This window comes from Myotis daubentonii, chromosome 8 (assembly GCF_963259705.1).
Source record: "Myotis daubentonii chromosome 8, mMyoDau2.1, whole genome shotgun sequence".
NCBI classification, from domain to species: domain Eukaryota; kingdom Metazoa; phylum Chordata; class Mammalia; order Chiroptera; family Vespertilionidae; genus Myotis; species Myotis daubentonii.
In genome coordinates this window covers 26,640,999-26,668,350 of record NC_081847.1, presented here as the reverse complement: position 1 = coordinate 26,668,350, position 27,352 = coordinate 26,640,999, and the positions used below count along the sequence as shown (strand labels likewise).

General features: G+C 37.1%; 1 protein-coding gene across 6 annotated transcripts in view; it reads left to right on the top strand.

The window, feature by feature from the left end:
• Nucleotides 1-27,352, top strand: part of PLCB4 (phospholipase C beta 4) — a 380,146-nt gene that overhangs the window by 10,115 nt on the left and 342,679 nt on the right. For 4 of the 6 annotated variants that reach the window (XM_059705565.1, XM_059705571.1, XM_059705563.1 and 1 more), the window contains exon 2: nucleotides 15,610-15,664. The exons of the other annotated variants lie outside the window; for them this stretch is intronic. The gene's annotated coding sequence lies outside the window, so the exon portion shown is untranslated. The remainder of the gene's footprint in view (nucleotides 1-15,609; nucleotides 15,665-27,352) is intronic. 6 annotated transcript variants of the gene reach the window in all.

The following is a 27,352-nucleotide window of genomic DNA, read 5'->3' as shown; positions in this document are numbered from 1 at the left end:
TTATCTAAAATGTCAGGTACCTAGGGGGTGAGACTAGGAGGAAATTAAAGTTATTAACAGTAATTTTCATTCAAAGAAGTCAATTTAACTGAATCATTAGCATCACTGAGTAGGAACGAACAAGCTGTGTTTCCCCATTTGTTCAGCATGGCAGTAAGACTCTGAGATTTCAGGCTCATTTATTCTCTCTTTTCTTCATCTTGTTTGAAAAGGTGAAGACTGCTTTGTTTGGTTTGTATACTTGTCCTGAATGAACAAGCAATGAAACTTGATTAGAATCATAAACTCTTAGTGCTAAAAGTAATATCAGAGTTCATCTCTTCTTACCCTCAAATTTTATGGTGTTAAGAAACCAAGACCCTAGCTATTATCAAACTGCTGCTGTGCAAATTCCCTGACTCAGTGGCTCTGGGGAAGTCATATCTCTTCTCCAATCTGAAGGAATTGCACTAGATTAATTCATTTTTGCTGTTAACCTTCTAGGCTTAACAGCAAAAATTGTAAGAGCTTGCTTGTTCATTCTACATTCTATACAATTCTCATATGTTAGAAGCAGAGCTTCATAACTTCTTGTCCACCACCCAGGCATTAAAATGGTATTTTTTGGAGGTCTCAACATTGTTCTTGATTTTCTCACTCTACAGTCTCTTTCTGCATGAGATAACTCATCCACTTCTATCATTTGTACAACCACCTATTTACTGATGCTTCTATATTCTTGACCCTTTGTCCGAGCTCCAGTTCTAGCCAGTTGTCTGCTGGAGATCTTAATGTTGAAGTCCTATGGGTATGGTCAAATCATTGTGTCCAAAACAGAAGTCCTCAACTTTGCTCCAAATCTATGTCTCATCTTGGGTTCTAAATTTTCATGAAACAGGTCGCCAATCTATTGCATTTATCCATTAGTATCTTGCATTTCTGTCCACTCCTCTTCATTCCTGTTGCCTGACACTGTCCAAGTTTATGTTCTCTGTGTTTCATGCCTTGATTGTTCCAGTATCCTTCAGTCAGTTTCCCCATTGTGCTTCTTTCTCATTTATTCTAACATTCATGTATTCTGTTTGTTACTAAGTGAGTATAAGGTACTGTAATAGTGATCCAGTGAGGGCTCTTGCCCTCAGGGGTTTACAGAAGATATAGACAAATAAACAACTATTTTATAAGCTTATGTCTTTGCCCCTTTACTTCATTCTTTATACTCAGCTAAAGTAATTTGCAGAAAAGAAATCATATTATAGCATCGCTTCTAAAATGCTTCAGGACTTAATTCAGTTCCCCTAATTTGCCAAATACAAGCCACCCACAGCTGGACCTGTACAATGAAATTTTAATATCTTTATCTGCATCACCTACACCAGTGATAGCGAATCAGAGATGATACGCAAACTCATTATTTTGGTTGATTTTTCTTTGTTAAATGGCATTTAAATATATAAAATAAACATCAAAAATATAAGTCTTTGTTTTACTATGGTTGCAAATATCAAAAAATTTCTATATGTGACACGGCACCAGAGTTAAGTTAGGGTTTTTCAAAATGCTGACACGCCGAGCTCAAAAGGTTCGCCATCACTGACCTACACTAAGCTATATTACAATTCCGAGAACATAAAGTCTGTGGCCACAGTGCCTTTGCTGAGTTTGCACTCAATCTTCTTCAGCTGGCTGAGTCCTACAGGCCTTTACAGACTTCGCACAGCTGCCATCTTCTTCACAAAGCCTTCCTTGACTTCACCTCCAGATTGGGTTTCCCACCTCGGTCCTCCTATAGAAGGATTGGCAAATTTTAGCCACATATGACTTTCTTAGGGAAGGGATGAATCTGGTGCATATTAGAGACCAAATCAATGTGTCTTAAATGAATGAATAGCTAAATGCCATTATTGCAATTCTGCAGACTGGGCAAATTAGGAAAGCAATCTGATGAATAAGCAGAAGATGTGCCATGCTTAATAAATTGAAGCCATCTGCAGACTTATTACAGAGGAAAAAAGTATTCCATGATTATTTACACTGGTCACCAGGATATAGCACAGTGATCAATTTGGAACGATGATCAGTAATTTGAAAACTCTATATTCATTATTTTTGCTAACAGAAATTCTGATACTTTTTAGTATACTAGAACCAGAGGAGACGTTTTCCTAAAGATTAGTTTACCATTTATTCCTGGTGGGCACACTCCCATGCTGTTTTTTTCTCTTTATGAGTTCGATTTTACTCAAGGTATGCTTATTTTTCTTACGGTGTGTTAGCACTCTGATTCAGAGACATTTCCTTATTTCAAACATGGCTAGATCTATAGAGCAAAAAAGCATTTAATCAGATTATTTTATTAAGTGGGACTCTGGGTAACATAAAAATGCTTTGTATTTATTTTCTTATAGCATTTCATTTTCAAAATGATGTGTGAATATGTCAGTGCCAAAGAGAGAAAGCAAGAGAATAATTAATTAATTGAAGGAATATATTTTGCTGAATATTGTTTTTAAGATCATCTTTTACTTCCTGAGGTAGGAGGGAGCATTTTATTCATGATGTCAGTTGAATCTGATGAAAATAGTGGTGTTGACAGTCTTCATTGTGCCGTCCTCCCCAAGCTTGGAGTGTCAGTCATGTTTAAGAGGTTCCTTCTTCACAATTGGCATTTTTTTTAATGTAGCAAATTTCTTTAACTTTGTGTTGAAAATTTGCTGGCTAAGTATGTTAATTATCAGAGATGTCATTATTCAAATTTGAATGCAGACAACATTTAAAATGATTATAGGTTAGTTATTGTAGCTGATGAGAAAATACTTCACAATTGCACGTTAGAAATACAGTCAGAGAATATTTCCTTTTATTTAGTCTTTTTGGACCTATGAGGTCCTCTGAGAGTCTTAAGTCTGGCCTCATTCTGTCCATTTTTCATTCCTTTGAAAGAATTTCAAAGTAACTGGTTAAAGTTCCTCTCCTATCTGTCATAAGTAACACACAGAGATTTCTTGTGCGGCTACCAGAGGGAAAGGAGGAAATTTAAAAGCGAGGATGATGTGGGTATTGATACCTCTCCTGAAAGTGACTCTGCTTGAATCAGTCTCTCTGATCCGTTCTGTCACATGTTAAGTTTTGTTTTCTCAGCTTGAGTTTATAAGTATGGCAGACCAACTGGTTTTACATTAAGATGGAGACCCAGGAGGAACCCACTTCTCCATTGAGGGCAGTCAGTTCCTTTTAAAAACCTAGAATTGTTCCACGTTTTACCAAACCAAGGCTCTTCTAGCTTTGTTTTGGAGGTGCAGGCATACATCACCTGGAAGGCATACCTCACTTCTAAATAGGGTTTCTGGTCCAGAATATCTCAAGAGAAATTCCTTCCCATTTCCTCCCAGATGTGAAAGCAGCCATTGCATTGCAGAAGGAATATGATGCAAGGAAACAGTGCTGGTGAATCCGGGCTTCCAACCCTCAGGTAGTGACAGACCTTCAGAAAAGAAGTCTCTCTCTCTCCCTCTCTCCCCACCTATGTGAGTTACATCCCTCTTTGAGGAGTTGAAACACTTCATGTTAATGAGCTTAAATCATTTCCGTAATTATGAACTTGAATCACCATCTAATTTATAATTTGATAAGTAATGTGTACATTTTAAATTTCTCTGCTATCTATCTCAGTCCTGGAGTAAATCTGTTAAAATAAAAATGGTTTTGGTTATTTTTTCTTAACTTCTAACTTTTAACAACTTTTAAGCAGTTCAGGAAATATATTAATATGTTTTTAGGTAGCTAGCGATTTTTTTTCTCTGATATTCTTTTGTGTGGACTATAAATTCTGTGGACTTTCATTAAGTGCATTGTAGTATTTTGCTTGTTTTGGTGCTTTTTTAAAAAAATATATTTTATTGATTTTTTTACAGAGAGGAAGGGAGAGAGATAGAGAGTTAGAAACATCGATCAGCTGCCTCCTGCACATCTCCTACTAGGGATGTGCCAGCAACCAAGGTACATGCCCTTTACCGGAATCGAACCTGGGACCTTTCAGTCCACAGGCCAATGCTCTACCCACTGAGCCAAACCGGTTTCGGCCTTGTTTTGGTGCTTTTTAAACAGGATGGTGCTATCTCCTAAAAGCACAAAGAAATTTGCTAGTTTAGATGTGATACTGTATATTTTGTTTAAAATACTCTACCCAGAACTTGATATAGTTATATCATAGAATTATGGTCAAAGCAATGAGATGCCTCTATGTATATGCATGGAATTTCAATGACCTCATGAATTCATTTGAATTTATTTGAATAAACTAAATTTAAGCCATTTGGTTCTTTTAAGCAATTATAACACACTCTCAGTTTTTAAATCAGATTTGTACAGTAGCTAACAAAGAATAGTTGCTTGAATGTGTCCTAAAATGAATATGTTAGATTGGGGCACTAATCATATGATGTTATTTTTACTTTTTTTTTTCATGGTTTTCTATATGCTCATTTGGATTTGTATGCATTCTGCTCTTTCTAAAATTGGTAGTTAAGCAGTGCGTTGTTTTAAACATTAATTGTCAAGTTTTGTCTTGCTCTTAAATTTCATGTGGTTATGTGAGGTGGACAGAAGCCATCTATCTACCTTTCTGACACCCACTTTTCTGGGTTGAACATATATTGACCTTGACTATAACTTTGAATTTAGGAGACTTGACTAGACTCTGAAAACATAAAGCCCAGTGTGATTCTAAGTACCTATTCCTATAACATCCCAATAATGTAATAAAAATAATCCAGAAAATGCCTGGCAGGCATGGCTCAGTGGTTGAGCGTCGATCTATGAACCAGGAAGCCATGGTTCGATTCCTGCTCAGGGCATATGCTCGGGTCAAGGGTTCGATCCCCAGTGTGGGGCATGCAGGAGGCAGCCAATCAATGATTCTTTCTCATCATTGATGTTTCTATCTCTCTCTCCCTCTCCCTTCCTCTCTGAAATCATTAAAAAATATATTTTTAAAAGCTCCAGAAAATTGTTAAGATATGTCAACATTTTATATAGGAATTTGGCTTTATATAGCACAAACTTACCCACAAGAAAGAGTTCACTTTCTGAAGAATCCTTAGCAAAACTGAAGGTTGGGCTTGCATTACCCAGGCTGTGACTCTTTGATTATTATACCCACAACATCTGGAGGAATGTGTCTTTTCCTTTGAACAAAATGATATGTTTATACTATACTTTTTTTGGAGGAATTTTATGAAAGGTGTCCATTGCATGACTCATTTGGAGAGTAAGAGGTGATATAAATTCAATTATCATTGAAATTTTTTACCCTGTCTGCTTTACTCACTTAGAACAAATGAACATGCAAAGAATTGGGCAGAGCTGACGTGTAAGAAGTGATCATCAGAAACTCATTTTATCTAGATTAAAAAGTACATGCTTTATTCCTGAGGATCCCACACAGGGAAAATACCTTTTAAAAATTTTCTTACATGTCTTGGGAAGGAAACCAACATTTTTCAAGTGCCCAGTAAAGGTCAGGCATCCCACTAGGTACTTTTTATTTGGGAAGTTTATGGTTTTGACTATGTAGGCTGGTTGTTTTGTGTTGAATGAGCTCAGATTTGAGGCACTGGTTATATGAAAAAGGCTAAGTTTGGCGAAGACCTCGGGAAAGGGTGAGAGCAGGGTGGAGGGTGTCAATGGGGGAAACAAGGGAACATCTGTAATACTTTTAACAATAAAGATAAATTAAAAGAAAAAGGGAATTGGGAGAAGAGACTTGTAGCTGGAGATTCTCTTAGTTGACAAAGTGTCCTTGAGCAAGTCATCCGTCTCATTTTGCTTATTATCTCTTAAGTGAAGAGCTTAGGCTTGTATAATTCTGTCAGTTTTACACTTTTATCATCATGAAGTGTTCCTTTTTGTCTCTGGTAATACTTCTTGTGTTGAAGTCTATTTGTCTTATATTAATTCAGCTATTTTTTGCTTATTGTTTGCATGTGTGGTATAACTTTTTCCTTTCTTCCAACCTATTTTTTGTGTTTCTATTTAAAGTGTTTCTCTTTGTAGAGTGTGAGTAGTGTATTTTGCTTTTTAAAATTATTTTTTAAATTTTTATTTAAATCTTTATTGTTGAAAGTATTACATATGTCTCCCCTTTCCCTCCATTGACCCCTTCTAGCCTGCCCCCACACCCAACCCCAAGCCTTCACCACCCTATTGTCTGTGTCCATGGGTTATGCATATACGCATAAAAATTCTTTGGTTAAAAAACTATTATTTTCATACCTTAAGTTTTAGCAGAAGTTAAAGTTTTAGCAGGTATATCAAATTATCATTTTGATTTGCTATATCTTCTCAGTTTTCTTTCTGATTTAACTGTACAAAAATAATCTTGTATGGGTTGGATACTTATTGGTGTAGCTAGTTTGTTGGAAGAGTCACTTTTAGTAAAACACAACAGAAAATAGCTTGATTCTTCTCCCACTTTTGCTTTGGATGATATTTTTGGCAGATCCCATAGCTTTTGAGTCATTTTAAAGTACTGAAACAATCTAATTTTCAAATATTAGGAAAACTGGTACAGTATAAGTTAAACTTTAATTTTCCTGTCCAGTTTATAGGTTCTCCTCTTTTCCATTCTCTGGCCTGACCCCTGGCTTGGTGATCAGTTCATTTCTAGTTTAACTCTTCTCTCTGCTCCTCCTTCTACCCAGCGTCTCTGGCCCCTCCAGAATCGGCAGGGGCAGAAAAGAGGTCAAGGCTGCTGTGCTCAGCTGGTGCGCATGTTTCATGGGCAGTTCTTTTTCATACACACCCTGATGGGTTCTTTGGTGATCCCATGCTGGGTCATTGGCACCATGCCATTATTGGATGTATACAGTGCAAATCTTGGGTAACCACTCATGACCTTCAACTCCTATCCTTTGGTGGTATATCACCGGAGTGTCCCGGCTGTCCAGGCAGCCCACTTGGGTGGAGACCTTTCGGGATCACTACAACCTCACTGTCCTCCATGGTGTCCATTTGATCTCCAGGAAAACTCACATTAGCACCATTAAACTGAAGTGTAGCCCATTTCCACGTTTACTGAGGCTCAGTTGCCTTGCTCTGCCATTGCAGGCAGCATCCAACAGGCTTGAGGGTTCCAACCTTGCACACGCCCCACTGAGCAGGTTATGAGGTTCTGCAGGAGACTAGCAACTAGCCAGGGAATAGAATAACAGCCTCTCTGGTTACAGAGAGTCCCAAGGTATGAAGGGTTGTTTTAGGCAGTTGTTTTGAGCTGATAGGGAAGGAAAGGAAACCAGTCTTTTCTCCTGAGAATTCTCTTTGAAGAAGCGTCTTCTGCAATGCAAGTTCTGCTCATACATGGACTGCAGAGGTGACCTCTGGACGGGTTGGCCATGTGTAGCAAGTCCTGAGGTCATGTGAAAGGAACTCATCTCCTATTGTCTTTATCACTGAGACTTTAGCTGGAAAATCGAAACAATAACAGACTTCCCCTTCTACTTAAGAGAAACTTGCAATTATTGGCTCAATAGCACGATGCACAGTATAGTGTTATACTTTCACCAACATTTATAACTTGTGAACTACCACACTGTAATCTCTCATCACAGTAACGAGAAATACTAAGTACAAAATACATGTTTAATGAATCAACTTATGGTGATTACATGATAGTGGTCTCTGGGGAAAGTAAGGATGACCAAATATAATAAGAGAATTGAGGTTTCTAATGTACAATACTCTTTACTTAATTTGGTTAAACAATTGGTCACTTAAATGAAAAAAAATGAAATGAAAGTTGGTCATGTTGGCAAAGGTGGATAAAACCCGAAACTGGGCTGATAGTCATCTCTGGTGGAAATCTCTAAAGAGTGCATATCATATATAAATTTTATATATAATATGTGTATATATAAGTATATATGTATATGTGAATATGTTTATATGATGTACATATACACACATAAGTATACATTTATAGTCCTGATATAGCTGTCAGAGAAAGCAATCACATATGATGGAGTTACCTCAAACATATTTTAAGAGTTGGCAAAGAATAAATAGCACAGATAAAGGAGGATGGTTTGGAACAAGAAACATGAACTTTTCCTAACTTTTGGAGCAGATACAAATGAATATAAAATGTATGTATCAGCTTACTGGTTAGTTTATTTTAAAGTAGAAAATAACCTTAGAACATTTAATGATTTTGTATTAGAATCAATAGGTGATAGTATAAGAAGACATTTCAATGTTATAAATTTAATTTTGACTAAAGTTATTTATCAATAATTTTCAAAATATATTAACATGTATTATTTACTACACAATAGTGATTTATGTGAATAAAAAGGCGCTTATATCTCAGTAATGTCTAAGATTTAACAAATAACTTTGGAGTTTATAAAAGTAATACATGATCATGCTAAAAATATTGGGGAATATCTGAAAAGCACAAAGAAAGCAGCAAAAGTACTGTTAGTCTAATCATAAATAGATAACATTACAGGCAAGAATGAAAAACACCAGGTTGCTTTTTGTTTATTGTTACATTTATTTCTATGAGTTATAAAAAATTGTGTGTGTGTTTTTTTTTTCATGGCAGAACTTCCTTTGATCTATATTTAATCAGCTCCCTTATTTTTCTGTTAAAGACTAAGGAGAATTCCCTTTCATGGCTAGCCTTTTTATGTAGGAAGCTGTACCAAGATTGTGTCCAGTATAATCAGAAATCTGCTAAATATAACTTTATTTGTAGAGTAGATTTTTGTGTAATTTTTTTGAGCCTTAGTCAGTTGTTAAGAATTACTTTAAAATGCAGAAAGAGAAATAAGGAAAGTGAGCTATTGCATAAGAAAAGAGGTATTTAAACACTTCAGCCTGTTTTTAGTTCTAGCCCTGGAACAGCCTATGGCAGATAATTTCATGGGGACCTCAGTATTTTATTTTCTCAATGGGACAGTGTCTGTCTAATTGAGGAGTCAAATGCAAGGAGGAATGTAAATGTTTTTGGCCTGTTTTGGGGGGCATACTTTAAGTAAGGTACGCATTCATGAAGGAGTCCTAAGGTTAGAAAGCTTGGAGCTTTGAGCCATAGATTTAAAAGGAAAAGTTTTGTATAAAGTTCTACTTTAAGTATTATCAGGTACTGTCTTTGTAAAACTATCTTCATTCTCTTTCTTTCATTTTGAAGCCATCTTTTAAAATCATTAGCCTTAGGTGAAGAGCGAACACTTTGAAAAATAACTTTAGAGAAGAATAACTATGAGCGTTATGGTGTGATATAATTGAGAATACTATTTTTCTCCTGTATAATGGGAAAGTATTGAAATGGGTTAGCTAAAAAAAATAAAAAAATAAAAAAGTATATGTTTATTTTCTTAGAGATAATTCAGCCATATTATGGGAAAATACTTAATGTCTTTATACTAAATCATGATATTTTCCACCAAAGATCTATGTATGGGAACTTTAAAAATAAAAGATAACTAATAGAAAGAGAGAAAAAATGGAAACATGCTTTATCACATAGCTATCCCCAAATAAGTTTGGCTTCTAACACATTTTCAGTATTGTTTAAAATTCGCTGGACAAGTTAACCTGAAATGGCAGGGCAAAGAGGCTCATGTTTAGGCTAAAACCCGAGGCTAACGTTTCCATCTTTGCAAGTGCATTAAAGACTGCACATATTGCATACAAATAATAGCCAAATGTTTCGGAGGTGGTGAATCTATTTCTTCTTCATGAGAATTTATGAAGTTGTTAAATTAGATTTCTTTTGAGTCATAGCTGTTTATTTCATTAAATTGTTTACTGGATAAATATTTTCACTAAGCTTTTCATCAACTTCAAAGAGGTATTATTTATTCAATAGAAAAGTGTGAGGATTCTATTGCAAAATGCATTTGTTTTTATTTTTCTTTGTAGGTCCTCCCTCCCCCCCCTCCGCTTTTGGTTCAAATGAGTCTATTATTTTAAATTGCTTCAGTAGAGCTGCTATCTCCTATGCATAGAAGCAGTGGGTTTTGTTTGTAAGCCCACCCATCCACCAGTTTCCAAAACAGACAACAGAGAGCAAAGCTATTCCACAGTGCCATCCACTCCGTAAGTAAGGCATGAAAGCCCTAGGGCTTGTGTGTGTTATGCACAGGGAGGGGGCTATTGATTTCTGAAAGAAACTGGAACTATAAGCTCTTAAGTTTATTTTGTATCATTTCTAAGTCATACAAATACGTGGTAGCTTTTAATTTTTTTTACATGCTGTAGGCATGTAGAATCTTTGCCATATTTTACAGCTGTAAGATGAGCTAGAGAAGGTCACTATCTGTATCATGTAAAATATCTGGTTTCTTACATGGCCAAACAGTAATTGTGCTTGATGTTACAGTGGACCCTGACTCTGCAGATACTTTTGCATCCTTAATGTGAAGGTTCTAGTGAGTGTTTTTCAGATAATGTACACGTACAACTTACAAGCAATATTTGAGTAAAGACCAAAGTGAGGAAGCAGCATGGTAAAGTAGAAAAGTGAGAGCTGACCTTCCTGGGTTTCAATATTGTGCCTGCCTTTTACTAGATATATGACCTTTGGTGAGGTCCTTAGCTCCCTCTGAACTTGTCCTCATCTGTACGGGAGACCCTAGTTGTGAAGATTAATTAAATACTAGGTGTAAAGTGCCTAACACGTCAGCTGGCTTATGATAGCCACTTCATTAGTGTAGGTTTTTTCTTTCTATAGACAGTTGACAACTAAATATGTCATGGTAGGATGGTAGGTCAGTTGAACAGTTCATACATCTCATGATATTTCCAGAAAGGATGCTCCCAGATTTTTTTTTTTTTGAGGATTGAATACTTTTCATCAAGTCTCTTGGAAAAGTAATCTGTATGTTTTGCTCATGCGTTCATTTATTCATCATTTGTCAGTTCTTATTACATGCCAGCTTTCATCAGCTCTGGAAGTTTATATTCTATCAAGAGAGTTCATATACAAGAGAAATGACTGTATAATTATTTAAGAATTATTATTTTAATTTTTGCTAGAGGTATGTTTTTATTATTATTATTATTATTATTATTATTATTATTATTATTTTTTAGGAAGAGAGAAAGGGAGAGAGAGAAACATAGGTGTGAGAGAGAAACACCTATTGGTTGCCTTACGTTATATGGATCAACTGGGTATTGAACCTCCAACCTTTTGGTGTATGGGACGACACTGCAGACAACTGAGACACCCAGCCAGGGCAATGACTGTGGAGTTTTAAGTTCCACAGAAGGTGCATTGCCGAGGCCCTGTAGTACCACAAAGTAGGTGCATTGGAAACATGACAGCCCTTAGAGGTATCAGTCTATTCTTGTTTTCTTAGAGATATTTCATTTCTGATATTTATTTTAGCCATACCTCTAAATATTTTCTTTTCTTTGTGAGTCATACAGTTTTTGAAAACTCTTAAGTTAGAAGATTCTTCATTTTTTAATCACTGTGGAATAACTTTGCTCTCTTTTTTTTGGTCATCATTTTCTTTTGTGTCCCTAACAGGAGAGTGTAGTGGTGGAATGATGAGTGGCTTGTTGTTACTTACGGTTTTCCTGATAGCTGCTCTCCCTTAAGCGGTTGGCCTTTTAGTGTGAGGCATCCTCTTGACAAGTGGAAACTGTTGATGGAGTCAGTGATGATTACATAACTGTTATTGGACAGTTATGTGGAGCATCAGAGTTAGTGGAAATAGCAGTGGTTTCTGAGAACACAGCTAGGGAACAGGGTGCGGGAGGGGGAGATAAATTATATCTGCTGTTTGTTATAATATTTTTGGCTGTGAATTTATGGAAAGCAGCAGCCTAAACTCACAGAAGCTTGTCACTACTAACATGAAATGCAAGTTTAGTAATCTAAACATTTTGGGCAAGTGTAGCATCTCAGGGATGCCACCAAAGAACCAGGCTCCCTCTTCCTTTCCCTCTGTTGTTTGTCTTCTGTCCTCATGGTTAGGATATAACTCTGCACCTCCTAATAGCTATTCTCAGGAAAGAGGAAAGGGGATATGTTCATAGTATGAGAATAAACTATCTCAAGGATCTCTCTCTTGCATCACATGGCCATGCTAGCTGCAAGGGAGCCTGGAGAACTAACCATTTTAACCTGACATATTGCTACCCAGAAGAAAACCAAGACTATGAATATTAGACAAATAGTCATGATTGCTTATCTGGGGATTTTATTTTTATCATTTCTAGTAGCCTTAGATTTCATGATTTGGTAAGTAGTAGTTGCCACCTCATTCATTCATTTATTTGACAAATATTTATTAAATGCCTACTACCTTATAATGTACCATTTTTCCAATTTAATAAAACTAGACTACAAAATATGGCTGAATGAATAAAAATTCATGGATGAGTATGGTTGTTAGCTACTGAAAGCTTCTTTTAGCTCATGTAGTAAATTGCTCGAACTGTGATTTTCAAATTGAAAACAAGTGAATTTTGTTTAGCTGACCTCCATCATGCAACTCGTTCATAATTATTACCCACACATTCCCTTCTTTGACCTTTGATATTTTTGTAGATAAATTTGGAAGCCTGCCTCATAAGGCCGAGTTGCTCTGGCTTTCCTATTATACTCTCTTTCCCAGGTTTTATGTGCTTATCCATTAAGTCAGACAAATGCCCTTTTCATAATTGGGTATTGTTTTTTTCCTTTTTATTAGAAAGGAAACAGATTGTTTTAGGTCAGGAAAACTAAAATAAGAAAACAGAAAACCATCAACTACATTTGTTTTTTGTAATTATCAAATCTCATGTTAGGATTCAACAGTCTTGTGCATATTCTATTCAGAGGGAACCCAAGTTTGTTCTTGCCCCTGGTTCACTTCGAGGAAGGCTTGCACAGATTCACCAAGGTCTTTCCTTAAACCATGTTCAAGGTCAGATTTCCAGGAGTGGGTCAATCAGTCAAATTCCTAGGCTATGAGAATGATTTTACTTGGTGTGTGACTTTTCTTTGTTGTGGAAGCTGAGTTCAAGCCTCATGTGATCTCTTCTAGTCTCTTTCAAATTCTAGCCAGATTAGTGGTATCATCTATAAAGTGCCCATCTTTTGGCTGTTTCACAGCAGTAGAAGACTCAGGGAGCTCAAGTGGGTTGTAAATCTGATAGTTTTTACTTGTGACCCCAAATTTTGCACTAAGAAAGACTATTTTTTAAAAAAAATATATTTTATTGATTTTTTTACAGAGAGGAAGGGAGAGGGATAGAGAGTTAGAAACATCGATGAGAGACAAACATCGACCAGCTGCCTCCTGCACATTCCCTACTGGGGATGTGCCCGCAACCAAGGTACATGCCCTTAACCAGAATCGAACCTGGGACCCTTGAGTCCACAGGCCGACGCTCTATCCACTGAGCAATACTGGTCAGGGCAAGAAAGACTATTTTTTAATGGTCCCCTCTCAGACCTCTTGTTTAGAAAGTTTTTGCTCATGAAATAGATCACATTGATATTAATTATAGGTTATCAATTTCCCTGCTTATATTAACAAAGGCATATTTAACTATCTACAATATTCAACAAGCATGAGATAACCAATATTTCTGTGTTGATATCACTTAATTCAAAGCAAAGATACTTGACATAAAACAATGCTTTATTGCAGTTAAATATATACCTCTTATTTGGCTTGTGAAGTACTGGAAGGAAGCTTCAAGGCCATTATTACTTCATTTATAAAACCATAACTGCTCGCTGTTCATTTTTCCTCGTGTGGTACTTAGTGACCATCTTTTAACTTTTTGGAAAATTTTAAATGTAACAAAAGTATAGTGAATATTACAGTGAGCCTTTATATATCTGTCATTAAACCTTCAGATAGCATTACTAAGCCATCACACAGCCATCATTAAACTATAACAAAACCATGGGCACTTTGTTTCATCTGTTACCCATCAACAACCCCAACTGCATTGTTTTGAAGTAAATCCTAGCTTTATTATTTGTGGATGGCCCATTTATGAACTGAAAATCTGCGCGCTTTAAGCTCTATTCCAGTTGTTGCTATGCCATTGATTATGATTTGGCTCCGTGTGTGACTGTTGACCCATGTTTCTTTATCAGTCATCAGTCTCTCTTGCCTTTCTTTCTTTTTTTTTTTTTTATTAGTTAAGGTATTACAAATGTGTCCTCATCCCCCCCCCATTAACCCCCAACTCTTGCCTTTCTTTTGTTAGCAGAGTTGACCTGCCTCTGAAATTTCAGAAATAGAATAGACAGCTATTACTGACCCTAACTGTACTGTATTGGCAGTGAGAGCCCAAGCAATGCTGGCTAATAGCTCAAGTGAAGAAAAACAGGAGAAAAAATGGCTCCAGATACTGGCTTGTTTGGGGGAGTCCACATTGAGAATTGGTGTTGCTTCAAAAGAAAGAGGTTCTGGAGCTAAATGTGGCCAAGAAGGGTTGTACTCAACCTTGGCTATATGCAGGTGTGGATGTGGGTGCAGGATTCACACTCCTTTCAGTAAGGTGTTGGGAGAAGATCTTACTTAGAGTTTACCAAGGGGTCTTTATTGTCTGAAAAGAAGGTGGTAACTGAAGCAACCACCAGCTAATCTAGGAGTCCCCTTTTGATGTGTGTGCATCTACATTCCTTGAATTTTGCACTGGTAGTCATTTCAAGTCCTTGGAGCTTTTTTTGGGTCAGAAATCTGGCCATTGTTTCTGAATCTACACATCATTATCTCCATTGGAAGTTAAATTAATTTTCACATGATACCTGGCATGCCAGGGTCAGAGTCAGGGTTATATTCTTGTGGACATTATTCCATTGGTCATTTTAATTAGATTTAATGGAAGTGATTTATAATAGTAGATGATTAACTTGTATAAAACTAAATCATTTATTTCCTTCTTTGGGCTTGAGTATAGAAAATTAATATATTAGGACATTTTAATCTATACCAACACATAATTTTGAATAGAAAAATTGCATTTGGTGTTTGTGTATGACTAGCAGGTTTTATGTCAATTATTTATTGAAAATAATAAAGGTAAAATAAAATCAGATAGATCCTATTTTGATTTACTTTTCTTTATATATTTTTCTTGATCTAAAAGTATTAGCCAAGAAAAATAGAGCCCATATATGTGGCTTATTAGCTTGGACAATAAAAGAAAATTCAACAGGAGACATCAGCTTATAATTCTGTTACCTACACAGTCTATTACAACCACTTCACTTCATTTTTCCACTGGGAAATAGAAATATGAGTGGAGTTCTATACACTTATTTCTTTATTTATACATTTACTTCATAGAATAAAACAAAACATTTGCATATAGTCATTGGAATAGATGTGAAGGAAATATTTTAATGCTAGTTTTGAAAAATTCCCTTTTACTTTTATACATTTCCATTTGCTTTTACCCATTAGCTCCTTAGAAATCAAATAATTGGAATAAAACTCTTCAAAATATATCATTTAGATAGAAATAAATATGTTAATTCTTACTTGAAAGTTTTCCATTGTTTAATATTGTACATGAAACCGTGACATGAGGAAATTTTGGCAGGTCTTTAAAGTTCACCTTTGTGACTCTGTTATTAGTAGATAGCCTTTCTTCTTTTTCCCCCCACAGGAGACGACAGGTTCTCTGTGATCTGGAATCCTGAAATGTGATCTTCCTTAAAAAGGTAGGCGTATGTGCTTTTTAAAATTAATTTGTGACTTTCAAAAATTGAGTTATCTTGATTAAATTGCAACTCAGACCTTTAATCTGGAAGCAAGTTTTATGCTGCTAATGCCTGCCATTGTGGTTGATTTAAAATCTCATATTCAGCTTCCTAAATTCAGCATTGGATTTGCCAGGCTTTCCTAAGAATGACTCTTGTGAGAAAGTGTTTGATGTCTACAGCAGTCTACATGTGATGTGTAATAAGTGGATGTCTCTCAGTAGCTGCTCTTGTTATTGAAATAGATTAATTTCAGCTTATCTTGACGAAATATGGTCCTCTTTTTTTAATGGGTGACATCATTCTAGGAAGCCCACAGAGTTGGGAAGTAGAATATGGTCTGGCCAGTAAAAGTTGTCATATCTTCCTTTTTTTTTTTTCTTTCTGTGAGATTTGTTTTCATAGTGTGAATTGTGATTTGCTTGATACTTTATTAGCTGTAACAAAGTTATGAGCATTCTTCGGTTTATGGCATTTTTTGTAATCTATCTGGGCTCTTTAAGATGTTTCTAAATTTCATGGGAGCTCCGAGCCGAGCAGTTGTTTTATTTTCATCTAATAAATTTTACTCTGAAAGGTGTGCTTGGGGATCTTTATTCTGATGACAGCATGGTGACCAGAGCAGGGCCTATACAGTGGGGGAAGTTCTGGGCACAAGTGCTACAGGATCTCCTCTGAGATTCTGTGTTGTTCCAAGATCACAGGGGTCAAATGTGACCTTGTGTCACTAGCCTCCAATCTTTCCCTTTGGTCTCCTCTCAGATTGTAAGATTTGAGCTCTTAGACTATTTCTGGGCAGAGAATTTATGGTGTAGAAACATTTCTTCCCCATTTTATAATGTGATGGTGATGGGGTCTTTCTTTATTCTTCTGTCAGCGTCACAAAAGTGAATGTTCATCTCCAGCTGTCAGTGACCTTGTCCAGCTCAAGGGCACATCCAGCCTAGGAATAGATCAGTTCTCCTCTCTGACACAGCTCCCAAGCTAGCTACCCATATATTACTAATAAAACTTCACCTACCTCTTGATGGTAAAAAAGAAGAATTAGACTAGATCATTGGGAATCTAGCATGAAGAACAAACATGCTTTCTAATCTCTGAATTGGAAATAGAGGAGTTTAAGCTAAGGTGGAATATTTGGCCTACCTAAGATAAGTTGAAACACCAGTGTAAACTCAGCGTTTGGACATTAGTACTATGAGAGTGTATTTTAAAATAGAGACATCAAACTGCTAATCTGTTTCAGAAATGGACTTGAAAAAATCTGTTGTATGCAGATAGATGAATTACAGGGAAATGACTCCAAAGTGACTAAGTAAAGGCTTGTTATATATTTTTTCCTCAAATTATTTCTTCAGATATTGGCTTCAAAGATGATACAGAAACTCATAAGTTAATCACAGGCAGAGAGTGAGGGTACTTTTTGATGAAATGATGATAGGAAAGGACTTGGTGAACATAAGAGTTATGGGAAATACAAATAGTTAGACCTTGATCTTTGAATCTAAAATGATAATTGGGCTTAGCTGCAGCATAAGTAATTATTGTCCATCTGCTGCCAGATATACATTGAAAAATTTGACTTCAAACATTATGAAAGATGCTTTTTCTCATTTCTCTAACTCTAATTTAAAGACTCTCTTGTGAACAATGACCCACATCTCTGTAACATATTGTCACATATCGGATGGACATTTAGAGACACGGTATTTAAAAGACAGCTCCTAACCTGTGTTGGCCACAGAGCCCAGGAGACTGTGGGATATTGTAAGAGCTCTTGGAGCCCATGGTAGTACCAAGGATGGTTCACGTTCCATGTGTATGTATATGACTATTTGACAATTATCTGTAGCTGCTGCTGTTCTGAAGAAATGTACATGAATATAAAATGTTACTGAATTAAGAGGAGCTTCTTGACATAATGTATTTTCTTAACAGCAGTTAAAGCACAACTTGTAAAAGGTTATTAATTTGCTTGCCATTAAAAATGGGTCATCATAGCCTGGCTGGTGTGGCTTAGTTGTTGAGCATCAACCCAAGAATCAGGAGGTTAACATTTTGTCATGTCTGCAGTAGACATTTGTCACCAATTGGGTTGCCCAGCATCTGAGTATTTTTCCCAAATTGGGGGAAACCCATCATTGTATGAAACTGGGTGGGTGAGAGTGCCCTTGTTTCTTTTAATTGCTGAAACAGAAATGCCCACTTTTGTGTTTTTCCTGACTTCTGCCAGCTAGCAGGAGCACAGGGCTTAAGCATTGCCAAATCTGGAATTGTCCCTCTGGAGTGATTGATGGCTTAGAATTCTGTCTGTCTGCTGCATGCAGCAGCACTGGTGGCCGTGTGCAGAGCTAGTTGTGGTGATCAGGGCCAGTGACTTTGGTGGTAGGTGTAACAGAGTCGACCGTTGAGAAGAAAGGAGAAATGCTAAGGAAAAGAGCTTTTCTGCATATGTTAGGAGCCCAGACTAGCTTCACCTATTCCAACTAACATTTTTCTCTATGTGGAGTAATAATGACAGCATAATTAAAGACCATCAAGAGAAGCAGATAACAGTGATTCATGAAATTAGTCATAACACAAGTAAGACATCCTGACATTCTTTTAAGGAAATAAATCCTTTCATTAACCTTTACAAAAAAAACCCCACATATCTCAGAATTACAAACATCCCACTTTGGCTTAGTGATGAAACAAGTCTTTTTTTTTTTTTTTTTTTTGGTAGAGGTTGTTTCTTCTGCTCAGATTCTAATCAACACCATTGCCTGTGAACAATCACATTTCTGATTTTTAGCGGCTAGGTTGACCGGCCTGTTTTGTTTGTTTTCTAGAACAAGCAGACTGTGCCATATTGTTTTACATGGTGTTTAAGCATATTGTCTGTTCTTCCTGTGTACTGCTTCCCTACTGTGGTGCACACAGCAGCTGTGTGACCATCTGTGTCAAATCTGGGACACCTCTCCTAAACCCCATGCTCTATCTTTTTGTGTTCCTCTTGTTAGATGCATGTGATTGTGAAGTGTAGTGGATAATCAGGAGACAGGATTGAAGAAACCTGGGTCTAAATTGTTGCATGAAGAAGGTCTCTTCACTAACCAGGAACACCTACCTACATGTTTCTGCATAGAAGATATTTGATGATCATATGTGCAGTTTTTCCCACTAATAACTCTATACAATAGAAGAAGAAGTATAAATTATGTGAGCATGAGAGGAAGAAATAAATTTCTATGTGTTGAGCCTTTATACATTTTTTGGGATCTATTTGTTATAGAAGCTGATATTAGCCTCATATACACTCTCATTTAGCTATGTAAATGTTACCATTTTTTTCTTATCAATTATTTGCTGACCATTTTCTTTTTTTAGTTGCTCATTATCTGGAATCTTCCTCTGCATAGTAGCTACTGCACAGTATCATGTGTTAAACATAGTTATGATGAAGCTATTGAAGATGCTAGGACACATATTTCCCTATATTGCTCCATATTGCTTACAGATAGACCTAAGAATTAGAAGAGAGCTTGATGTCTTATTAGAAAAACAATTTGCCAATTTTGTAAAATGGAGATTCAGCATTTTGAGTGACTTTTTAATGAAGATTGTGGTTTCGGAGTACCCAAATTTAGTGACTAATTTTCACTTCCAGGTGTAAGGGTTTCATGTAGGCTATATAGGCAAACAGTGAAGGTGGAAAGGATGCTATGAAGTCATCTTGGATTAAAGCAGAGGAAGAAAGTATGTGATGCTCATTCAAAAGTCTCCATGTTGTAGGTCCAGAGATCCCTTTGCGTTGGGTTTGACGCGTAAATGATTGCTTGGCAGAGTGAGGTATTAGGGATTTAATGTTTCTGTTTACTATGTATTAACTAATAACATTTTCCTTTTTTAAAATGTAGAAACAGCCTCTGTGCTTGTGAGGTTATTAACAGAGGTTTTTTGTATGCCATATATTTGAAATGCTTTGAGTCCTGTGGTGGGAAAATACTTAATAAACACATAAATATTTATGCTAATAGATTGTTTCTGTTGACTTAGTATACCTCCATTTTTTCCCCTTTAATAATGAAAGAGCATCTTTTAAGTGGTATGTAACAACTTGAGCAAAATATACATTTTTAGTGTCCACACTGTGTAGCTTGTGACAGATGATTTAATCTCTCCTGCCATTTCCAGGCACTACTCAGGAAGATGATTATGAACAAGGTAAAAGGTTTGCACAAAGGAGCCACATGATTGTCACTTTTATCTAAACTATGAGGTGATAATATTTAAATAGTTGAGGACTTGTTCTTGTAGGAACCCCACAACTTCGCCCCCATTGCCTCCACTTTTTTAAAGTCTGTTCTTCCAGTGTACTTGTTTAATTTTAACATATTGATGTGTACGCTATGCCATCAAAGAGAGTATATCTCGAACTTTTTGGGCTCAGGCTCCTTTATACTCTGAAAAATTATTCAGGGTCCTGAACAGCTTCCATGTATGTAGCCTATATCATACATATTTGCCATATTCGAAAGGAAGATGGAGACATTTAAAAATGCTTATTAATTTTAAATACTAATAATAAACCCATTACATGTTAATATAAAAACATTTTTAATGAAAAATCACTGTATTTTTAAAATACGTTTGGTGAAGAGAGTGGTGCTGTTTTATATTTTTGCAATTCTTTAATTTCCGACTTAGTAGACGGTGTCTGGATTCTCCTTATTTGCTTCTGTAGTCTGTTGAGAGATCAAAAATGATGAGGCCTCTGAAGAGCTCCAACTTGGGAAAGAATAAGAGTTAAAAAGACAAGTGTTCATTTGCCTTAGTGTCTCTGTGAAATGATGGTGCCCCTGAAGTGGTCTTGGGACCATACTTTGAGAACAGCTGCTGTGTGCTGGATCCCAACACCTTGTCTTTAGTGTCTCTAGTTTGGTCACGTGTACTACTTTGTACCAGAGAAGCCCCATCCAGTCAGTGTGGTTGTAGTAAGAAGTCAAGGATGAGAAAAAAACTGCTTCATATATGAAAACATTCTCTTTTGGTTCTATCTGCAGAAACCTACATCACCTAATTGACCAAATGCAAGCATTTAAAATACCAGTGTCTGTATCTATCTATACTGTGTTTCTCTAAATGAGAGGCATCTCAAAGTATTGATATTTGGGATTATGATCATTTACATTTGTGATGAGATGGTGGGCAGTTCGCAAATATTAGTAAATATATTTGTCAGATATAATGGTTTCTGAATAACAAACCAGTGCCATACAAGAAGTTATTTATTTATTACAATGGCTTATGACTTGTATTATTTATAATCATAGGTATTTCTCCTTTGTGTGTCTGGAGGTTAGCTAGGATTTGATTTACCTTGGCTGTGCTCCACTGGGCTTGGCTCCCAGGTGTGGGCTGGGGTCAGGGTTGCTCCCTATGTCTGTCTCTCTCCTGATATTTGCATGGGGCATATTCTTCTGCGATGGCAGAAGTGTAAAGACTGACCAGAAACCTTTAGTGTCTCTTAAGGCCTTTACTTGGAGCTGACCCATCATTGTTTCAACTCACATACCATTGATAAAGCAAATCAAATGTTCAAGCTTGATAGCAATGTGGCAGGAAAGTGAGAGGTGTGGGGTGGGTAGTGAGAGGGAAGAACTGTTGGCTTTGAAATATTCTGACCTACCACAATGTGCAATTCCAAATATCAGTAAATAATCATTTCTATCTAGTTAATTCTTACAGAAATAACTAAGGGACTAAATTAAAATTTACATTTTAGACTGCAATCTTCCTATTGATTGTATCTTCAAGCTATCTAACCCTTCTTCCCCATTCTCACAGCTGCTTTTCAAGTTGTTTCTTGATCCTATTGATCTGAACTATTGTGAAAGTCTCTAAATTGGTCTCTGTCCTAGAAACTATTGCTATGCAACGCACCACTCCAAGTCTGAGTGCTCAAAACCACAGTAGTCTTGAATCTGCAGTGAGGGCAGGTAGAGTAGAGAGGCTTGTCTTTGCTCCTTGTGGCATCAGCCAGAGGGTCTTGACGGCATACCACAAGGTTCACTTCTGAGATGTTTCACTCGCGTGCCTGCCAAGCTGGTCCCAGCTGTCAGCTGGGATCTAAGGGCCAGGAACCTCAGTTTACCCCCAGGTGGGCCGTGCACAGACTGCTTAGGCTTCCTTATAGCACGGTTGCTGAGTTACAAGAGTAACTGTGCCCTGATTCGCCTCCCTAAAGCATAGCTCCCATTGTTCCCCATTTTCTACCAAACAGGAAGCAAGTTCATTTTGCTCCAGAATGATCGATTTATGTTTATTCTAATCCCTCTTTAGCATTCCCTGTGCTCCAACCAAACTTGGGGCTTTTCCTCCTTTTGTCTTTGATCATATGTTGTTGTTTTTTCCCTCTCTTCGTAGAATCTTATGCCTGTAATCTTTTCATATTCTGCCATTCTGTGCTCAAAGTAAATACTACCTTTTCATGAAGATTTCTAACCTTTTGTAAAATGCCCTCTGTTTTCTCTTATAGTAAATTTTAACTCTTATCCCTTTTAAAGACCTCCCAGGTTGTCTCTTATATAATAATATATGCATGTGTATGTGTTTTATATACTCTAGTAGAGTTTATGTCCCTTGAAGGGAGTCCATATTTTTATATAATACTAGAGGCCCGGTGCACGAAATTTGTGTACTCAGGGGGTCCCTCAGTCTGGCCTGCACCCTCTCACAGTCTGAGAGCCCTCGGGGGATGTCCAACTGATGACTTAGGCCTGCTTCTCACAGGGAGCAGGCCTAAGCCGTCAGTTGGACATCCCTAGCGCTGCCGTGGAGGCGGGAGAGGCTCCTGCCACCATTGCTGTGCTCACCACCCGTGAGCCCAGCATCTGGCTGAGTGGCACTCCCCCTGTGGGAGCGCACTGACCACCAGGGGCAGCTCCTGCGATAAGTGTCCGCCCCCTGATGGTCAGTGCGCATCATAGTGACAGTTGTTCTGCCATCTGGCTGAAACTGGCTCTCTGACATCCCCCGGGGGGTCCCAGATTGTGAGAGGGTGTAGGCGAGGCCGAGGGACCCCGCTGGTGCACAATCGGGGCTGGGGAGGGAGGGACACAGGAGGTTGGCCAGCCGGGGAGGGAGCATGGGAGGGCTCCAGGGCATGTCTGGCTCTCTTGCTCAGTCCTGATCAGACCCCAGCAGCAAGCTAACCTACCAGTCGAAGCCTCTGCCCCCTAGTGGTCAGTGCATGTCATAGTGAGTGGTTGAGTGGCCTTAACATATCATTAACATATTACGCTTTGATTGGTTGAACAGTTGATGGGACGACCGGACACTTAGCATATTAGGCTTTGATTATATAGGATTAATTTTTAAATGCAGTAATATTTTGAAATACATGAAACAAGTGCTTGCTTTGAGAGTATGAATGGAATTAACAAAGTATGTTTACACTCACCTCAAAACTGATTGTTGACTAGTATTGCTGTTTAGCTATAAAATAAATAAGTAAAACTACACAATGACTTAACTACCAACATTAATGTCAGAAAATATTATTAAAAAGAGATTTTACTTGTAATAATGATAGACAACCATACAAAAGATGGGAATATCTTACCTAGACATGTGTAGGAACTAAGTGAGGAAAGCTATACAATTTAATCATAGGGCATAAAATAAGTTGCAACTTTGTGGAGAGCAATACTCTCGTTTTTGGAAAGTAATACAAAAATATCAGTTTTGCTCAGTTAAACTACAAACACAGTACAATCCCTATCAAACTGGGGAACTTGCCAACATGATTCTGAAGTCCATCTGGAAGAATGAACCTATAAAACCAGAATTATAAGAAATATTTATCTCAGGTACTTGACATTGCAAATATCAAAGAATAATATGTCAGTGATGATTGAACAGTTGTAATGGTACAAGAATACATCAATGAATAAAATATAGAGAGTCTATTATTAGATAAGTATGTAAGGTAATTTAGTATGTGATAAGGTTGGCATTTCAAATTGGAAGGAAAAAGATGAATTATTCAGTAAAAGGTGTTGGGACACCTGCCTAGTCATCTGGAAAAATAAAGCAGAATCCATACCAAACACCTCATACAAAAATAATTCTAGGGGATAAAAATTGTAAATGTAACAAGATAAGCTATAAAAGTATGAGTAAAGTATATGGATGGATATTTTACAATCATGTGGTGGGAAAGGCATCTCTAAGTTGAAATCATGAAGGCAAGAATTAAAAATTTTAAACTACATAAATCATTTTAAATCTCTTATTATTTTATTTTAGTGAAGTGGAATGCCATATGAACTTATTTAAAGGACATTATTCTGGGGAAATATTTGCATAACATATGACAAACAAAGAGCTGATATTCCTAATGTACAAAGAGGTTTTACAAGTACCTCTTATACTTTTATCAACAACATGAACATCTTAATAGAATTATGGGAGGAAATATAAATAGGTAACTCATAAAATAATAAAAATGGGGCCAGCAAACATGTTAAAAGTATGTGCAATCCTACTAACAATCAAACGTGCGAATGAGCCCAGCTGGAGTGGCTAAGTGGTTGAGTTGGCTTATGAACCAGGAGGTCACAGTTGGATTCCTGTTCAGGGCATGTGCCCGGGCTCCATCCCCAGTAGGGGCATGCAGGAGGCAGCCAATCAATGATTCTTTCTCATCATTGACGTTTCTATCTCTCCCTCTCCCTTCCTCTCTGAAATCAATAAAAAAAAAAGTGCAGATTAAACCAACAATGGTATAGCTCAATAACCAAAATGATGAAAAGAAAACAAAAACAAATCTCTACAATTGGTGATGGTGTGGAGAACAAATCTCTAGATAGTTCTCAAACTGGTGAAGGACTGTTTTTTCCCCAATCTGTTTTTTGATTGATATATTGTCAAATACAGTAAAAATAAATAACCAGAAAAAGAAAATATACAAAATGAAATCTCAACTGTATTTCTGTAAAATGTTCATCAGATATAAAATTACTCTGTCAAATTCCCATAAAAGTTTCTACGTTTGCTCTCAGTGTCTGAGCCTCCCCCATTAGGACCCAAGAGTGGACAGGTGCGGTCAGTGTCACTGTGGGCCACTCTCTGAAAAGCACGTCTTTAATGCACTAATGCAGTGGTTCCCAACGTGGGTCGTGTTCCCAACATACGGGGTCAATTTGATTTTTAAGGGGGGCAATTTAAGAATGAGTTATTAACAGTGAAGTTTTTGCATTTCTTATGGTAGGGGCTTCATATACAGTATGTAAATATATATTGTGACATATCTATGCATTTCAGTTCTCTATTATATGTTTTGAAACTTTATTTACTATTTTTTTTCATATCACTTCATATTATTATTATTTTTTAAGCAATTTCTTAGTGATTTCTTTCTCAGTACTCCAATTGTCCTTTCATTCTTTTAATTTTCTCTTTCATGGATGCCATGTTCCTTTGGAAGCTTGTTTAGACCACATTAATGGCCTTTTAGGCTTCTTCCACATGAACAGGAGTTCACTTATTATTTTTTTAAAAATATATTTTATTGATTTTTTACAGAGAGGAAGGGAGAGGGATAGAGAGCTAGAAACATCAATGGGAGAGAAACATTGATCAGCTGCCTCCTGCACACCTCCCACTGGGGATGTGCCCGCAACCAAGGTACATGCCCTTGACCGGAATTGAACCTAGGACCTTTCAGTCCACAGGCCGACGCTCTATCCACTGAGCCAAACCAGTTAGGGCAGGAGTTCACTTTTTAAATAATAAGAATTATATGTCACAGGGCTGGTATCAGGACTTTAGAGGTGCTTAGGTGAGTCATGGCCAAAAAAAGGTTGGGAACCACTGCTGGGAGAGTACTCTGGTTCAGAATTTCGGAAGGGGAGATTGGCAGTATGTGTGAGATTTTATTTATTTATTTATTTATTTATTTATTTTAAAATATATTTTATTGATTTTTTACAGAGAGGAAGGGAGAGGGATAGAGAGTTAGAAACATCCATGAGAGAGAAACATCCATCAGCTGCCTCCTGCACACTCCCCAATGGGGATGTGCCAGCAACCAAGGTACATGCCCTTGACCGGAATCAAACCTGGGACTCTTCAGTCCACAGGCCGACGCTCTAGCCACTGAGCCAAACTGGTCAGAGCGGTATGTGTGAGATTTTAAATGTGAAAACTCTTCTATCTCTAGTAATTTATTTGAAGGTTATAGTCAGATAGTTACATAATATTCCAGCACCATCTGTAATAAAGAAAAAGATGGAACCCAAGTATCCTTCAGCAAGGCATTGGTTAACTAGTTATGATAGAGTAAGACTATGTAGTTATTAAGAAATAATTAAGAAAATGTATATTAGAATTTTTTTATTATAGAAAATTCAAATATACACAGAAGTAGGAAGAACAGTATAAAGAATCTCCATACAACCATTACCCAGCTTCAACTCTCTCCCACTCATGGCCAAACTTGTCTCTGTCCCTTTGTGTTAGAGGTGTATTTATTTACGTGAAAATGATCATGATCGTTTGCAAATAAAAAAGAGTAGGCTACAGAGGTGCATGTACTAGCATTCACTCATTTAACAAGTCTTGGTTACATACCTACCTCAGGCATGGCACTGTTTTAGGAGCTCGGGCTTCATAAGTGAATAAAAAAAGGATAAAATCTCAGGTAACACCTTACATTCTACTGGAGAAGACAGAACAATAAACAATCAAAATTATAGTATATAGCCACTGATAGTAGTTGGAAAGAAAATCTTACCATTTTCACTTGTAGGGAATTCATGTGGTGTCTGAATGCATAATTATGGGAAATAAAATGATGTTTAAAAATGGGTTAAAATGATTGCTTCTTGATTTAATAAACATTTGACCCTCCAGCCCCCCGCTCCCCTGACACACACACAATGCGTGCGTTCTAGTGCTTATCAAATTATGAAAGCTGGGTTCAGATAAAATAACAGGAGGTTTTTTTCTGGCATCAGCTGAGGGTTATTTGGAAAACAGGCAGAACAAGTTCAAGTGCAAGCCTAATACAGTGAAGGGGAAGCTTTGTGTGCCAGGCACAGATGGAGTAAGTTCATTCTCACATAAATATTATCTCTTTGTTCTTGCCAGGGCCGAGCTGCAGTCATTGTCTTAAGTAGCTCAGGGAGTTTCCAGTTATGACTCCAAAGCCTTGGTCTTCTGGAAATTGTCACCTGGCTTTATGTGACCCTAACCAGCAGTGTGACCAGTGGGCCACTTAACCAGTGAGGTGTCGGTGTTGTGAGTGATGGGTGTGGAGGGGCAGGATCACCTTTTCCAGCTTTTATGTTCTGTGCATCCAGTATTCTCAAGTTTTTTGGACAAGCTTTCTCAGAGAAGCTTAGCAGCTCTTCTGTTGTTAATAAATGGACATTTCACAGCACTCAACTATTTTTGCAGTGTGTTAATTTGTACAACATTTGAAACCTAGCATAGAGTATACAGGTGATGTGTTGTAGAATTGTGCACCTGAAACCTGTATGATTTTGTTACCAATTGTCACCCCAATAAATTCAATGAAAAGGAAAAAAAGAAAGAAATAAAGAAAATGAATGCAGCATTAAGGCTACTTTCAACTATTTTGTTTGCAATTTTTTTTTTTTT